Raw genomic sequence first — 17,800 nt, forward strand, 5'->3', positions numbered from 1 at the left:
AAAGCATCGGATTGAGAAAGTTATCCGAACTTCCATGATTGTAGCAATCAGGGGGAGATATCGACATCAGGGGGAGTTATGATGTCTACATGTTCGATCTCGAAGAGTAGAGGACGTGTTGTACTCTTTTTCTCCTCCTCGAGCGTATTTTTTCCCACAGGGTTTTTTCACTCGAGCAAGGTTTTTAACGAGGCAACGGATGAAGCGTCACCACCAAGTTTGAGCGGCACAAGGGGGAGTGTTGAAGGAAAATCAGTTTTATGTGTGCCTTATCAAACTAGGAGTAGCAATAGGAGAGAAGGTTCTAGATTTCCCAATCCTACACGGATTAGTATTCCATGTAACATTAGAACTAGTACTTTGTAAATCCCTATATAAAGGGCTCCTATTCTCAATAATATGATTTACATTTTCCCTACAATTCTCTCTACATTCTCTCTCGAATCTATTTTACTTAAACACACCTCCAGAACATCAAAATATCCTTCATTGAAAGACAAAAGAATCCCTTCATAATATCCCATATGCATATCAAAATATGCTGCAGGGTTTGTTATTTTCCGGAATTTTATACATAATAGAGTAACAATCATAATCTAAAAAGCATTAACTGAAGGGTTTAAAACATCATTAGAAGCAGAAAATCAACTAATAGCTCAAGCATACACCGCTGAATCTATTTAAGATTACCAGTCATGGGGCCAAGAAGAAGCAGATTCTAATAAGTCACACAAACTCTTACAGTTCAATGTCTCAAAAGAAAACTAAATCAGTGAACTTGATATATACACTACTACCAGTGCTATTTGACAACGTTCATAACACTACGTTTTTTTTTTTTTTTGGCAAACCATAACACTACGTTTAAACATGACTTGACCATATATATATATATATATATATATATATATATATATATATATATATATATATATAATAACATAAATCCACTCCATTCTTCATCATTTAGTAGTCTTCAGTCCTAGCAACTCTCATAATATGGCACTCAATCTCCTGGTTTCAACAGAAGCAAAGCATTAAGGACTGAGGAAATCATGCATTTTATAATTGATTCAACCAAATTGAAGCTATAACGGATGATGGAAAACAAACCTCTTCCTCTTCAAGAAGATCTAACCTCTCTCCATCTTCTTTAGAAACATGCCAGGCTTCAAAATCTGAAAGAACACAGCTTTAGAAGGTCTCAGCCAATCACGCAGCTAGTAATAACTATTTGATGTACTGGGGCATTTATCATACTTTCATGAAATTTATTAGAGGTCCCTTTTAAGATAGTTCAAAAATCATAAGCATAACTATTCAGTTTGATAGCCACATTCTTTCTAGTACTTCAAACATCAAAACATAAGCATAAGAGTAAAAAGCCACATTTTTTCTAGTAAAGCAACACAGATATGTGGGTCTTTCCACAACCAGTTTCCAGATACACAATTATGTTCTCCTCCAAATTAAGCTTTCTTACACAGTTCCAATTGATACCTTCAAAAACAACACATAAAAATCAATAAACAAAACGAAAAGACTCCACTTTTACTTCATTTTCAGTAATCAAAATCCAAATGAACCCAACCCAATATCCATTAATTGAGCAAAACTTTTTGTCAATATCTAGTACCAGCTGTCCAGTGTGTGAATATATAGTTCCAAATGATACCAAATCCTATCAACATGCAATGTATATTCGTTCTCTTCAAACCATTTTGGCCCTTGAAATCAGGCATGATCGGGTTTTGCAACTAAAAGCAACTAAAATTACCTCCTTCTCATTGCCATAGAGTGGAGCACAATCAATATGCCGATATCCTGCCTGCAATTGGAAGAATCACAAAAAGACTGAAATTTGATCTCAATCGGGTACAAAATTCAACAATCCTAAGAAGGAGAAGAGGAAAACTCTTCTAGGTTCCTAAGCCAGGGCTGGACTGCTAGGTTCCTAAGCCCAAAGAAGGCATCTTAGCTCCGGTTTTCGGAGCAAGAGAGAATTATGAAACTCTGGTAGAGCTGAGGGGAGGAAAGCGAAAGGGAAGAAAAAAATGGGGCGCAGACTAAGGATCGCCTCTTATACCTAGGGCAGAAACTTCATCTGTTGTCTCTGCTACAGGCCTTTCAACTGCATCCGACGATCATTCCAATCTGAAGCCAATGGTGTACTCTTGTCAGGTTGTTCTTTAGCAACGCATAACTTTGAAAAAGAATCAAGCAGGAAAATTGGGTCAAAAACAAAAAATATGATATTTGAAAGACATAATGTTGGGGAACAGGTTCAGTACATACTATAGCAGCTTCTGGGGCTCTCAAATAGGTTCCTCGACAGAAGGCAGGTGTTCTTGTATAACATTCAATGCACTTTCAAATGAACCAGTTCTGCAGAAGGATCCTCCATGATATACTTAGATTCGACAACCTAATGCAATCGTTGCTCTGCATAGCTAGAATTGTCAACTGGACCATTCCATTAGCATCAGGCACCACATAGTCTCTAGTATGAGTTTCTCTACTCATCATAGAATTAGCCACTGCAAAACCATGAGTATCATAAAATGATCAGTAAATGGAAAACACTAAATTTTACATTGTTAAAATGAAAGCTCGCGATCATCTACTCATCACAAATCAAGTTGCTGAGAACTTTGGGGCCGGGGGGGGGGGGGAACAATGCCATTTTAACCAAAAATAGCTAGCTCAAAAGAGACCAAAAGAAAAAGGCATTGAGGGCTTTTTCTTATGAGACCATAATCAACTATGAACATAAGAGGATTCATCTCATTGTGAATGTTGTAGAGAAATACAGAAGTATAATCCCATAAAAAATGTAGAACACTCAACAAACTCCTTGCCACTTGTTTAGTAAAAAACCATAACCTTTCCCTACCTGTCACCAAAAAAAAAAAAAAAAAGCAAAATCTATTGTCCCAACTGCCAATGGAATTCCAAAAGCAAAACTAACCTGGCTCAGCCCTTGATCCATCTCGCACATAGGCGCTCCAGCAAGAATCCTAGTCAACGGACCTTTTTGAAAAAATCAAGCAAATACATCTTAAAATGAAGAAGAGGGAAAAAAATATATATAAGGAATCTAAAAAAACAAAACAGTTGTTGGAATCAAATATGAAATTGGTAAGATCTCAACACTGTATTGGATAATACTTGAAGAAAACTAAGATGATGATATGCACAGTTGCCTCAATAGTGTTAGTTGCCTTGCAAACCGTAGAGGTACATGTGCCTTGATCAGTATCATGTGCTCGTTATATTCCTATAAATTAGAGAAAGTTAGAACTTGGAAATAATGGTTTTAGTTACCAAGTAGAAAATTTTTCCAATCACGGGTAATATGTGTTTACTTCACAAAAGAAAATAGAAGAAGAAGATAAGATAGCAGGAAGAAAGAAAATAATCAACATCCACCGTATACTTACTGTTGTCTCCACCATTTCAACCTTATGTATTGTACTAAGAAGCTCTCTTTTTTCAAAATAGGATCAAGGCTTCCACCGGTACCATAGAGTCCTGTAAAACAAAAGACATTCTTATTTTTTAACTTATAAGAGCACACACATGACAAATTACTCATAGTATGAAACAATTAGAAGTACTTTCAATTTTGCCTGGATTGCACTGCAGAAATCATTTAAGCCCTGGCCACTCAGAGCAGATATGCAAACAACATCATCTCTTTTCTGCTTCTATTCTGATGCTGTTAGGATTGCTCACCTTATCAACCTGCAAAAATGTAGCTGTCTATCATCAATCTTGTGCATTTTCTTATATTTCTCCATATGTAATAGCAACATTCAATTTGACTAAAGCAACCGAATGTTGTGCATTATGATCCCCACCACTAACAGTAACTTCATAATTCTTCGAATCCATAAAAAAAAAAAAAAATAAATAAATAAAAAACCTTTATTTCCCAATCTATTTAGAGACAGCAATATCAGAGTTCACCAAAACAAATGCATATAACAAATTCCAAGCATCAACAGCCATTTACAGAACTCACATCTTGAGACATTTGAGTAACACTATCTGCCAAGCTTGAAGCCAGCTCTTGTCAGAGCACTCCACTGAATCCAAAGAGGCTCTACACTTCTGAAGCGGCAATTCTCCACGAACCTAAAGCAACCAGACGCACAATTCATATATTCAATCCAAAAACTTCTCCATACATATAAACACAATCTTATTGAAAAAGAAAAAACCAAAGGCTTTCTGAGCTTCTCTGCAACCAGATTATACAACAAACACAATAGACAATTATGAGCAAATTGAAGAAAACCCATCAAAACTATCAAACCTAATCAAACTTCAAAGCTGTTAACATCTATATAATTGTTTTCAATAATAGACCCATATCAATTTTCATGCTAAATTAAAAGTCAGAAGTTAATCGATACCATAGAAAAAATCAAAAAATCTTACCAATGTGGTGTTCTATGTCAAGCCTCCGATGAATATCCTAAATGGAAGTGTCCCCTGATGAAGAAGATTAATGGTGTTACTGTTACTTTCAACTGTCAAGGCCATTGAATGGAGTTATTTGGATTCCAGGCTGATTAATTTTATTTGTTTCTTATTATAACTTGGTTTTCTTTTGAAGCATGTAGACTATCCTTGGTATTTAGGAATTAAAGGTCCTGAATCTTCAACAGTGTAAGGACTATAGGAGTGCAAGTAGTGGAGAGTGAAGTGGTTTCAATATATGAGTGTAGCAAATAAGATGTTCCCACTTGTTCAACAAAACAATAGTATAGTGATGGAAAAAGTCGTAAGATTCCTGGTATATTACCTTGCCACGAATGATGTACCAAGGATGATTGATTTCTGAGTCCAAATCACAAAAAGCTATACTTCTTAGCACTTGAAAAAACAAAAATGTTTAAAGATTGAGAGCATTATCGTTGAAAAAGTCAGGACAATTAAGAAAGCTGAACTCAAATCATGTTATTGAGTTCATTTTTAATAATGTTAAAGCTTGCATACATCCTCTATCTTAGTTCTTTTTATTGTTGGAAATGTTAGGATTCCCCTGTTTTTACCAGTTAACAATCTGTAGGCAATTAGAAATTATGATTATCATTGAAATAGTTTAATTTGTTTCAAGTTAGAACTTGATTCAGTCAACTAAAAGTAGTCTGACAAGAGTCATATACCTATCGCAATTAATCCAGTTTATATTCGTTTTGAAGTAGTTATCTGTTGTTAAGAGTTAGAACTGAAAGGAAACAAGTGACTGGATATGCCTGCTCTAAAGCACGTACCAAGATCTATAAAAGCTATTGAACTACAATTAAATAGCAAAAACACATTTACTACAGAAAATGACAGATTCTCCAGCTTAAGTAACTTGGCAACATTACTGTCTTTATGGAGATGGCTGTTGAAGGATATTGACACTTAGTGTGCCTAGTCAAACTAGGATAAGTTCTATAGTTGTAATAGGAGAGGTTTCATACTCCAAGTTAGATAAGGAATCCTTGTACTCTTAGATTATGCACTTTGTAATCCCTATATATAGGGCTCCTATTCTCTATAATGAAATACACTTCTCTCATCAATCTCTCTCAATACCAATATACTTAAACACGTTATCAGCACGAGCCCTAAACCACAAAAGCTAAAACACAAAAACCGAAACCAACTATTCTGCTTTCCTGCGTGCCTACTGCCCCAGCAGCCCCTAGCCCGAGCTAGCCAAGCCTTCGCTGTAGCCTGCCTTCGCGCGCCCCGCGCTACATGCCCCTGCGCTCCTTCGCTGCAGCTTGCGCGCCCGTGCGCTTGCAGCGCTGTATCGCTGCCCTTGCAGCCTCACAGCAGCCCCTGCTGCCTTGCGCGCTGCCCCTGCAGCCTTACCGCAAGTCTGCTGCCCCTGCAGCGTCCGTGTCCTCCAGCTAGCTTGGCTAGCGTTTCTGCCCTACGCTACCAACTGGCAGCAGCTGCAAACTGCAGCCCATAGCCGACTGCACACTCGGTCACACCTCCCATTCACCTCGGCCAACTCTGCCGTGTATCTGCTGCCCCTGCAGTTTGCCTCCACTGCTCCTGCACCACTACTACCACCGCAGCCCCTGCTGCCCCGCATTCACTGCACTCCTCTACTCGGATTGCTTCGCTCCATCACGCCTGCATCGACATGCGCGTGATCCAAATACAAGTAAGTATTCAAGAGTAAGTTTTGAAGATCATAAATTTAAATACTTCTTCTTTTCTCGGGGACTTCAAAACCTCCCTTCTTCTTCATCCCACCTTTCTTATAACGTGGGTTCGATTTTGAGAAAGCGGAATCGTGGGGATTCGCGCTATAAACGAACTAAGAGCGTTCGTAAGACTTCGGACTAAGAGCGTCCGCAAGCATCGATTAACGACCTTATAAACATCATTGTTTCGGTCTAATCCAATTTTCTTGGAAATCGATTTCTTGGTAGCATAGCTCGGAAATCTAAATATTTAGTTGTCGTGGAAGTTTTAACTCCGAAACTAATATATTTCTTCTTCTTATTTCAGGATGTCAAAACTTGACTTTCCTATCCTTGACTCAACTGGCTCGGAATATCATAGTTGGGTCACGGATGTTGAGAATCATCTCACTTCAAAAGGGATCCTACCCGTAATTCAAGCACCAAATCCCGACCTCATATTTGAGCGTACGGCTACAAATAATGCCACCGCTCTCATCTTAATGAGACGCCACATGGATAAATCACTCCGATTGGAGTATATGCCAATCAAGGATGCTAGAGAATTATGGGTTGCGCTTGAGGAGCGTTATGGTAATGTAAAGGATACCCTCCTCCCTGACTTGAAAGTTCAATGGAACAATCTACGATTTGCTGACTTCAAATCTGTAGCTGAATATAATTCAGAAGTTCTTCGCCTCAAAACCATGTTGGGGTTCTGTGGACAACCTGTCACAGAGCAAGAACTAATTGAGAAACCTCTCTCCACCTTCCCCGTCTCAGCTATTTTGCTATCAAAGCAATACCGAACTGAATTCAATACTGGACGGCTCACGAGGTTTCATCAGCTAATTAATATTATGTCTGTAGCTGAAAAGCATGATAATATCCTCTTGAAGAATTATAATTCGAGGCCCATCGGAACTAAGAGCGTTCATGAGGCAAATTATAATAATGCACCCAAAGGAGGGCGCAAGGAGCGGAACCCTAAAATTAAGGGACACAACGGCCGTTTTGGTCCATATAACCGCCCTACAAAGGAAGGAAACCGCCAAAATGTCGCGGGAACACGTAACAACAAAGGCAAACGTGGGAGAGGGGGACACAAGGTCGCCGGCCATAGAGGTGGCGCCATTGTCCAACAAGGACGTCAATCTCGTCCTCATGCACGTGATGCATCTCAATTCAAGGGAGGAAATCGTAATGATGCATGCCACAGATGTGGATCTATTGAACATTGGTTCAAGCAATGCAATGCAAGCAAACAATTAGCTGCACATTACAAGGCATATAGAGACTTCAGAGAGTCTGAAGCACATGTTGCCGAAGAAGAAGAAGGAGATGGTGATGATGCCAACGTCAATCTCACCATAGCGGACTTCAAATCTGACAAGGAATTGCACAAGGATGCTGCAGATTTTGATTAGTATAGTCCCTTATTTTTCCAAGAATTATGTAATGGCTATTATGCCTTAAATCAATAAAATGACTTATTGTATTAACTTTTTCCCTCTAGGCGTACTCAAGAGTACTTGTGATGTCTAGGCAAGGTTTGATATGAGAGAACGGTTTTAAAAGTGAGCAACGCTCCACCAAAATCTCGCATTACCTTACCTGGTCACAACTAAATTGAAACTACCGAAAGGATTGAGTGACTACGATTTGTCTATGGTTTGATTTTTAAGTTGGATTAGATTTTGGTCAAGAAACTTTGATGTAATCATTGGCTATTCTTAATAAAGTATCGATTTATTTTATTCAATGTCTTGGACATGTTTTAATTTTGAACTTTATTATTTTTCAGTATGTTTCCTGGAGAGCTAGAATGCCTCGTGGATAGTGCCACTACACATACTATCCTTCGAAATAGACAGCTATTTCTATGGATGACACCATCTCGATCTTCCGTGACTACAATGGCTGGATCATCTCGATTGATCCATGGTCGAGGACCAGCCCAATTTCTGTTGCCAAATGGCACGACTTTAAATGTCATCGAAGCTCTTTATGCTCCTAGGGCAGGAAGAACCCTATTAAGCTTCAAAGATATAAGAGCCAATGGTTTTCATGTGGAAACACATTGTGAGAATGGACAAGAGTTCCTTTGCATCACCTCTAATGACTACGGACATAAACAAGTCTTAGAGAAACTTATGTGTCGCTCTAGTGGGTTGTATGCAACCACTATTCGAGTCATTGAATCCAACCATGTCATGAGAGATGATTTATGGGATTCCGACACATATAGGCTTTGGCACGACCGTTTGGGACTCCCAGGTCGTGACATGATGATCCGTATATTAAAGACTTCACACGGACATCCCTTTTTCAGAACGAAAGGAAGTAAAACTCGAAATTTGGATCAAGGAGGAGCACCTGCAGCTCACGGCGCCTTTCCCCCTCAAGTCCGGCCATCACCGGTCCGCGTCGCCATCCCCCTACGGCCCAAGGGTGGCTTTGACGCCACCCCTGCTCCCTTGACTCCAATTTTTACTCCTAAGGTCCATTGTGACTTCATGGCTCAACCAAAATCCTCATTGGTTGTTTCCAAAGCCCATCATTCGTTCTGCAAAGCCTGCTCTTTAGCAAAATTAGGATCGAGACCATCCTATGCAAAGGACACCAAAGAAAATATACCATTCTTGCAAAGAATCCAAGGTGATATTTGTGGACCTATTCAACCATCATGCGGACCATTTCGATATTTTATGGTATTGGTTGATGCATCGACACGCTGGTCACATGTCATGTTATTGTCCACAAGGAACGCTGCATTTGCTAAACTCCTAGCACAAATAATTAAGTTAAGGGCTCACCACCCTGATCATCCTATTAAGTCTATAAGATTAGACAATGCTGGAGAGTTTACATCAAAGACTTTTGATGATTATTGCATGTCCATTGGGATTGATGTTGAACATCCTGTTCCTCATGTTCACACCCAAAATGGTCTCGCAGAAGCCGCCATTAAACGACTACAAATGGTCGCTAGGGCATTGGTAATGCGCACCAATCTCCCTATTTCTGCTTGGGGCTATGCAATATTGCATGCAGCTGTGCTTATTCGTCTGAGGCCTACTGCCACTCAACCCTTTTCTGCGTCCCAGATGGTGACTGGGTATGAGCCCAATGTCTCACACTTACGCATATTTGGGTGCGCAGTTTATGTGCCAATTGCACCTCCACAGCGCACCAAAATGGGTCCTCAACGACGATTAGGTATTTATGTTGGATATGATTCTCCAACGATTATCCGCTACATAGAACCCTTGACAGGCGATCTCTTTACCGCAAGATTTGCGGATTGTCACTTCGATGAGACAGTCTTCCCATCATTAGGGGGAGATAAGAACATCAATGTTCAACAGGAACGACCGGAATTGTCGTGGTCTGTCCCCACTCTGTCTCATCTTGATCCCCGAACCGCACAGTCCGAAATTGAAGTGCGGAGAATTCTCGATCTTCAGAACGTAGCAGAATCGATGCCTGATGCGTTTTCTGATATCGCTAAAGTGACGAGATCACACATACCTGCTGCAAACGTGCCTGCAAGGATTGATGTCCCTAAAAGTAGAGGACATGACGCCAACTCAAGAATGCATGAGCATGGCGCCAACGTCCCATCTCTCAATGATGGTGACGTTATGGCTAGGCCCACGGCTCCCGAGCTCCCGCCAGGAAGCGCGGGAGGCCCATAGGTTCGATGGATTCTCGCCCAAGAAAGAAAGCGAGTTTGGCACAGAATAATCCATTAATCATCGATATAAATAATCCATCTCATGAGAATATTCCGGATTATGGTTATGTCCAAGAGACATCATTGGGGGACGCTCCAATGTCAGAACCAACTCCAGAGAATAGAGAGATCTCCATAAATTACACTAGTGTACATGAGATGATGGATAGAAATTCTATGGCAATTGATGATGCATTTGCATATCATATTGCAAAAGGAATTATAGAATATGATGATATCGAACCTCGCTCTGTTGAAGAATGTCAACGAAGAGCAGATTGGCCAAAATGGAAAGATGCGATCCAGGTTGAATTGGATTCACTAACAAAGAGACAGGTATTTGGGCCTGTAACGCAGACACCCCCAATTGTAAAGCCTGTTGGCCATAAATGGGTCTTTGTTAGAAAGCGTAATGAGAAAAATGAGGTGGTAAGATATAAAGCCCGCCTTGTGGCGCAAGGTTTCTCACAACGCCCTGGAATCGACTACGAGGAGACATATTCTCCCGTAATGGACGTTATAACGTTCCGCTACCTTGTCAGTTTGGTAGTTTCCGAAAAACTTGACATGCAGCTTATGGATGTGGTTACAGCATATCTCTATGGGGATCTAGATTCAGAGATATATATGAAGGTTCCGGATGGACTTCAATTACCCAAATCAAGTGGCTCTAAACCACGGAGCGCGTTTTCAATAAGGTTAAAACGCTCACTATATGGATTAAAACAATCTGGACGGATGTGGTATAACCGTCTAAGTGACTACTTGATTGGGAAGGGATATATTAACAATGAAATATGCCCATGCGTGTTCATTAAAAGAACAAGTTCCGGATTTGCAATCGTAGCAGTTTATGTCGATGACATGAACCTAATTGGAACTCTAGATGAGTTAAAGGAAACTGCTAATTACTTGAAATCCGAATTTGAGATGAAAGATCTTGGGAAAACACGGTTTTGTCTCGGTTTAGAACTCGAGCACCGTAGTGATGGGATTTTGATCCATCAATCTGCATATACTCAGAAGGTCCTAAGGCGCTTTAATGAAGATAAAGCGAAGCCTGCGAGTACTCCCATGATCGGCCGTAGTCTTGAGCCAGGAAAAGATCCGTTTCGTCCAAGGGATGAGGACGAAGAACCATTAGAGGCCGAAGTGCTCTATTTGAGTGCAATAGGCGCATTATTGTACTTAGCTCAATGCACAAGACCGGATATCTCATTCGCAGTGAACTTGTTAGCTCGACATAGCTCTGCGCCAACACGCCGCCATTGGATTGGTGTAAAGACCATCTTTCGATACCTAAGAGGTACGATTGATATGGGCCTATTCTATCCCTACAGAGAGAAAAGGAATGACGGAAAGTTGGGATCGGACCCCAAAAGGCAAAACGCCCCCGTCCATGGAATGGCTGCCGGCCATGTTGCCGCCGCCGGCACCGCCGCCGCTCATGGTGGCCGGCGTCCTCCTATCTCCCTCCATCAAAACGACAATGATGTCTTGATGGGTTTTGCTGATGCAGGGTACCTCTCTGACCCTCACAAAGGTCGCTCCCAAACAGGTTATGTCTTTACCATGGGAAGCACTGCGATATCTTGGAGGTCTACAAAACAGACTCTTGTTGCTACTTCCTCAAATCATGCAGAGATTATTGCTCTACATGAAGCTGTACGTGAATGTGTATGGCTAAGGTCTGTAATTCGACACATTCAAGGAAGTTGTGGTTTGAAGTCTACCACAGATGAACCTACATGCATTTATGAGGATAATGCAGCTTGTATTGAACAAATGAAGTTAGGTTTCATCAAGGGCGACAACACCAAGCATATATCGCCTAAGTTCTTTTATAATCAGCAACAACAATCACTTCTAAAGATTGAAGTGAATCAAATCCGATCAGAGGATAATGTAGCGGACTTATTCACTAAGTCGTTACCTAAATCCACATTCGAGAAACATGTGAAGAGTATCGGATTAAGAAGGTTATCCGAACTCCCATGATTGTAGCAATCAGGGGGAGATTTCGACATCAGGGGGAGTTACTCAGTCTCGAAGGATCAAGGACGTGTTGCACTCTTTTCTCCTCCTCGAGTTCATTTTTATCCCATAGGGTTTTTCACTTGAGCAAGGTTTTTAACGAGGCAACGGATGAAGCGTCACCACCAAGTTTGAGCGGCACAAGGGGGAGTGTTGAAGGATATTGACACTTAGTGTGCCTAGTCAAACTAGGATAAGTTCTATAGTTGTAATAGGAGAGGTTTCCTACTCCAAGTTAGATAAGGAATCCTTGTACTCTTAGATTATGCACTTTGTAATCCCTATATATAGGGCTCCTATTCTCTATAATGAAATACACTTCTCTCATCAATCTCTCTCAATACCAATATACTTAAACAATGGCCTTATTTTCATCAATTCCAATCATATCAAAACTCAAGTATAACTAGGTAAAAGGCCCGTGCGATGCTGCGGGTTTGTCAATATGGTTTAGCTTAGAAATACTGCATTTACAAATATTAAATGCATTACACATCGTTTTACATATTCTAAAATCTGCAGCACAAACACACTAAACATAACAAACTACATGTACATTGATCAAAAGGCACTACTTGGTAACGGAAAGTAAAAACAATCTCTCTCTCAGTTAAGAAAAACAAAACTAAACAGTGACCAAAAGCAAGCCAGAAGAAAGATGCTTCAAAAAGACAACCCTTCCAGCAAGAACAATCAACGGAGTTCTAGGGTAGTGCTTGCCCTGCATAATATAAAATGTCAGCAATCCCTTCACTTGCAAAGTAAACACAGCGGAAAAATAAAAATTCCATTTCATAATGACTTCCAATCTCTACTGTGATTTCATGGCAGAAGAAATTAAGTTTGTAGTTTTCCCAAATTTAACCAACTTCATATTTTTAAACAATTGAAAAGTTGCTTTGGAATCATACAGCTTTCATGAGTTATCATATCATTTCTATACCTCAAAGCAATTCACAACATTTCTCCAGACAAAAACGTAAAGGAGCAACAGCAAACTTATACTATATACCAACAAAATAAAAGGGGGTAAAAAAAACTGGTCCTAGACAAAAAAAACTATGCAACTGCTTAGTACAGTAAAACAATAACTACATGTACGCCAATATCACTGCCCTTCACAAAGACAGAATGTCTCGCTGATATACCGAATCTCAGTACGTCATAAGAAGTTCCATATCAAATAACTATAGATGTCAATTGAAAGAAGATGTAGATACTGATAGCCGCAAGTTTCAAAATTAAGGATGTAGATTTTGCATTTTAATCTGTCATGCTAGTTCGAGGAAACAGATTGTCCCTTAAAAACTTAATAAGACCATGTTGAATTTAGAAATAATAGGCCCCATATACATGAACAATCAGCTAACGCAAAGCAAGGTAAGCGAGTAAGAAGAAGAAGAAGAAAAAAAAAAAAAAGTTTTTTTTTATAATTTATTTATTTATTTACTAAACAACAAAAAAGCTGAATGAAATTCATATACATTAGTGATCCCGGTAACATATATCAAGATGAGCACAATCTTGTAGACCCACTATCAAAAAGAAAATCGCACTGGTTCTTTGTGCAAGATGTAACAAATGTTACATAACCGAGACAACAAATTAACTTTCTCTTTATGAAAGTTGCACTTACAGAAAACATTGTACTACAACCAAAGACACATAGAAGCAATATGGTTATCTCCATCAGTGAGGCTGAAGTTCAAGATGTCAAAAAAGAAACTATTCATACCTTGTGCATGGGGTTGCCGACTTGCTTCTGATGCTGCACCAGATTTATTTGCAGCAGAACTTAAGTGTAGCTCATCCAAATCATCACCCCGGCCACATTCTTCAAGTGCTCTCTCCAGAAGCTAGGATATTGATACAAAAATAGTTAGTAACTCAAAATCTTGACTGAATAGGTATGATACACACATGATCCATGACCGAAGGATAGGAAATCTCTGTCAAGTAAAAGAAAGCACAACATATACTACAGGCACAAACACACACATGCTATTAGAATAGGTGCTTATATAGATACAATAGGCAGCCAAGAGCTCTTACCAGTACAATCAAGAAAGCATTCTGAAGACCTGGAATAAGGCTATTAATAACCTGAAAATGTCATTTAATTAATTATGAAGTCATAAGCTATAAAGGTGTGTTTGCTCCAAAGACAAAAGAAAAGCAAAGCAATTTATATCATTCATATAGGAAAACTTGCGGAAAAGATGAAATGGTCAGAAAGATTGTAGGGATCCTATGAATATAGAAGCAAAAATTTTAGACAATCTAGTTTTGTCAGTAATTAAAGATGCGAGATTGGAATTCATTTCCTTTAACCATTGAATTAGATAATGACATGAAACAAAAATACGATTTCAACAAAGATTTTTCAGGCCTGTAAAGTACTCATAGGATTGTTGAAATCGAAGCTGCTGGATGAGAAATGGGGAAAATAAACTGCAGCAAACAAATATGATGATACTACAGTAAACAACCTAAGAATACCCAAAAAAAAAAAAGATATTTTCAATTATGAATACAACAACCTGAAAGCAGAGAAGACCATTTGGCATTTTACTGATCCTGACTTCATTAGCTTCCTCTTGAGTTTTTACACAGTCAAATCATGATAACTGTAAATCTGTAATTAGTGCCCTCTTAGTTTAAGAAACTCTGTATGTTAAACATAGGAGGTAATCATGTATATGCAGATGAAGGAAACCTACTCCTGATTTTGTTCAATGAGGATTGTTCTGCAGAAAAAAAAAAAAAAAAAAACAAACAAACAAACAAATGGCAACGCATTAATTTCAAAACATTCATCTAGTAAAGAACCCACACATCTCCCACAATTATCAATGTCAATATCAGAAGATTCGTACCATAATCCTGTGGAGTAAATGGCCATCACAACTATAGTATTTATATATACAAAGCATTGCAAAAAATGGTCACATTTGTGGCCTATCAGTCCAATGAGCACAGGACCAATTACTTGATGATTTTAGAAAGCAAGCAATAAACTTAGATGAGAAAAGGCAGAGAGTAAAAGATTGAAGTTTCACCTGTGAAATTGGAGATGAAACTGATTCGCCTTCTTCTCTTTTCTATTGCAGTGCCTGAGGTTTTACAACGACTGCAAATTATGGAAAATTAATTTCAGATGAATTGATTTTTAGACAGATCAAGGAGATTTAGTTTTGATATCAGAGGTCAGACATACAGAAATTTTTGATTCATTTGGTGTTCACACAATGTGAACATCAGAATTCTAGTTTGATGCAATTTTGATGTCACCCTGAAAGTTAGAATTGATTTTTAGACAGATAAAGGAGATTTAGTTTTGATATCAGAGGTCAGACATACAGAAATTTTTGATTCATTTGGTGTTCACACAATGTGAACATCAGAATTCTAGTTTGATGCAATTTTGATGTCACCCTTTTGATGTCACCCTGAAAGTTAGATGTTAATTTTGACCTCTGATACCAAAACTAACATCCAATTCAGACAAAAGAGCATTATAACATAAGGTAGTTATTTATATAGTTGACTCTGTTATGTTCAGACTGTTATGGTGAAACTTCTGTTATGGTTAAACTGTTATGTTCAGATAAAAGCGTTAGTTTTGATATCAGAGGTCAAACAATATGAAATAGGACGTATTGAAGAAATAAGAAACATGAATGACATTCTCAAAATGCAGAACAATAATCTTGGGAATGTTCTTTTCAAAGATGAATTCCTATTGAATTCATACAGATCTAAAGGATTGTCTCTATGGCAGATGGTGATTTTGAAATAAAAAGCAGCATTGATATAGTAAGGCATACAGATTCACAAAACAATAAAGATTAAGGAGTTGACAATTGTCAATATTCCAACGATCTTCTAACCTTGAATTTAACAGAAATGAAATACTAAAACAAACATCCATAAGCAAAACAACAATCTTGCTGTAGATACCTCAGTGAATTAATTGAAAATCAAAGAGGTTCAAAATGAGCAAGAATTCAAAATGGAAGGAGTAGTAACAGCAGATCTAAAATTGAAGCTGGAAACAGAAGGAAACATAGAACAACATTAATACTAAAATCTGAAAAAATTAAATTGCTCACCAACTTATTGTTCTTCAAAAATAGAAGTTTGATTGCCTCTCAAAGCATACTCTTTTCCCATATATGCACCTCATCTCATCTCTCTTTAGATCCAACTATTAGAAACAGAAGCAAAGAAAAGTGTTGGTGCCAATTTCGGCATCAACGAGTCAACGGAAGTTCCGTTGAAATCCAAGTGTAAAGTGGTGGGGTTGTTTTCTTCAAGTGGGCCTATCTTTTCCTTCGATTAGTTTGACTACGTGAGTAGCCCTGGTCGTCCACTTGTGACTGAAGGTATGCCCTGGTGGTCCTGTGCCTAGCCTTGGTCGTTCACCTCTTGTGACTGAAGGTATGGCCTCGGGCTTCCTTCACCTGATGATGGGCCTCCAAGCTACCTTGTTTGGTGAAACTGATAGTCTCGTCACAGACTTCCTTCACCTGATGTTGGGCTTCCTCCACCTGATGTTGGGCTTCCAAGCTCCTTTCTTGGGTGGAACTGATGGCCTCACGTCGGGCTTCCTCCACCTGATGTTGGGCTTCCAAGCTCCTTGTTGGGTGAAACTGATAGTCTCGTCTCGCACTTCCTTAACCTGATGTTGGGCTTCCTTCACCTGATGTTGGGCTTCCAAGCTCCTTTCTTGGGTGGAACTGATGGCCTCACGTCGGGCTTCCTCTACCTGATGTTGGGCTTCCAAGCTCCTTGTTGGGTGAAACTGATAGTCTCGTCTCGGACTTCCTTCACCTGATGTTGGGCTTCCAAGCTCCTTTCTTGGGTGAAACTGATGGCCTCACGTCGGGCTTCCTCCACCTGATGTTGGGCTTCCAAGCTCCTTGTTGGGTGAAACTGATGGCCTCATGTCAGGCTTCCTCCACCTGATGTTGGGCTTCCACCACCTCGAGTTGGCGGAGCTCTATGGAAAGGACTATGCATTTTGGCATAGCTTTAGGAGAGAAGAGAAAGTTGAAGTCCCCCCCCTCAGCCTTGTGAAGGCTGGGTATTTATAGGAGAAGAGAGTTGACGTGGCAAGGGAAAGGCATGGCTCAATCCCATAAAATCGGGGTGTCAGCCTCCCACTCTCTGCCTACTGACACTCCGGGATGGGCTGACAGAGTTGGTACGTGACAGATGTCACCATCATGTGGTCCGATATGGTTGGTGAAGGGTCAGGGACATGTGTCGCCTATCCAAGCTTCCCTTTTCCTGGAATCACTCTTAGGCCATGCCTTATGTCGGAACTTGACACGTGACATGGTTGGTGAGATTTTGCTTTGATTGGTGCTCCATGTCTCATCATGACGATTACATGTGCGTGAGCTTGGAGGTCGAGGCTTTAGCCTTGGAGCTCGTGGTCATGATCCTTAGAGGTCGAGGCTTCTAAGCTTGGGGGTCGAACTCTTGGTCTTGGGGGTTGAGACTCTTGGTTCCTTTGGACTGTGCTATTCTAGTAGTGAGGTCGTGATATGCTTTTACCTTGCCATCCAAGATGGTGAGTCAATCACATGGTGACCGTCCAAGACTTAAGAGGTGGAGATCCAAGGTTGAAGACTTGGAGTACCAAAGTGAGGCATCTCACTAGTCATGATTATTTCCATCTTAGGGTTATCTTTTCTTTCTCGATGAAAGGTTTAAGTGCATGGAAAGGTCAGAGTCCTACGTGGACTCTTTGACATTTCAACGCGTACCACGTGGAATGGGTTGAAAAGTCAAAAGTATTTGTCGAACCAAATTATGACATCAACAA

General features: G+C 39.7%; 2 long non-coding RNA genes across 2 annotated transcripts; both read right to left on the reverse strand.

Annotated features, from left to right (window-relative positions):
• Window positions 1-3,607: 3,607 nt before the first annotated feature.
• LOC133736330 (uncharacterized) lies at window positions 3,608-4,753 on the reverse strand. Its single transcript, XR_009859510.1, has 3 exons — window positions 4,444-4,753; window positions 4,025-4,137; window positions 3,608-3,744 (listed from the first exon to the last, which is right to left on the reverse strand). It is a non-coding gene; the product is annotated as an uncharacterized LOC133736330 (long non-coding RNA).
• Window positions 4,754-12,397: 7,644 nt separating this feature from the next.
• Window positions 12,398-15,275, reverse strand: LOC133740184 (uncharacterized). Its single transcript, XR_009861065.1, has 6 exons — window positions 15,027-15,275; window positions 14,688-14,714; window positions 14,508-14,602; window positions 14,020-14,070; window positions 13,703-13,823; window positions 12,398-12,688 (listed from the first exon to the last, which is right to left on the reverse strand). It is a non-coding gene; the product is annotated as an uncharacterized LOC133740184 (long non-coding RNA).
• Window positions 15,276-17,800: the final 2,525 nt, after the last annotated feature.

This window comes from Rosa rugosa, chromosome 3 (genome assembly GCF_958449725.1).
Source record: "Rosa rugosa chromosome 3, drRosRugo1.1, whole genome shotgun sequence".
NCBI classification, from domain to species: Eukaryota; Viridiplantae; Streptophyta; class Magnoliopsida; order Rosales; family Rosaceae; genus Rosa; species Rosa rugosa.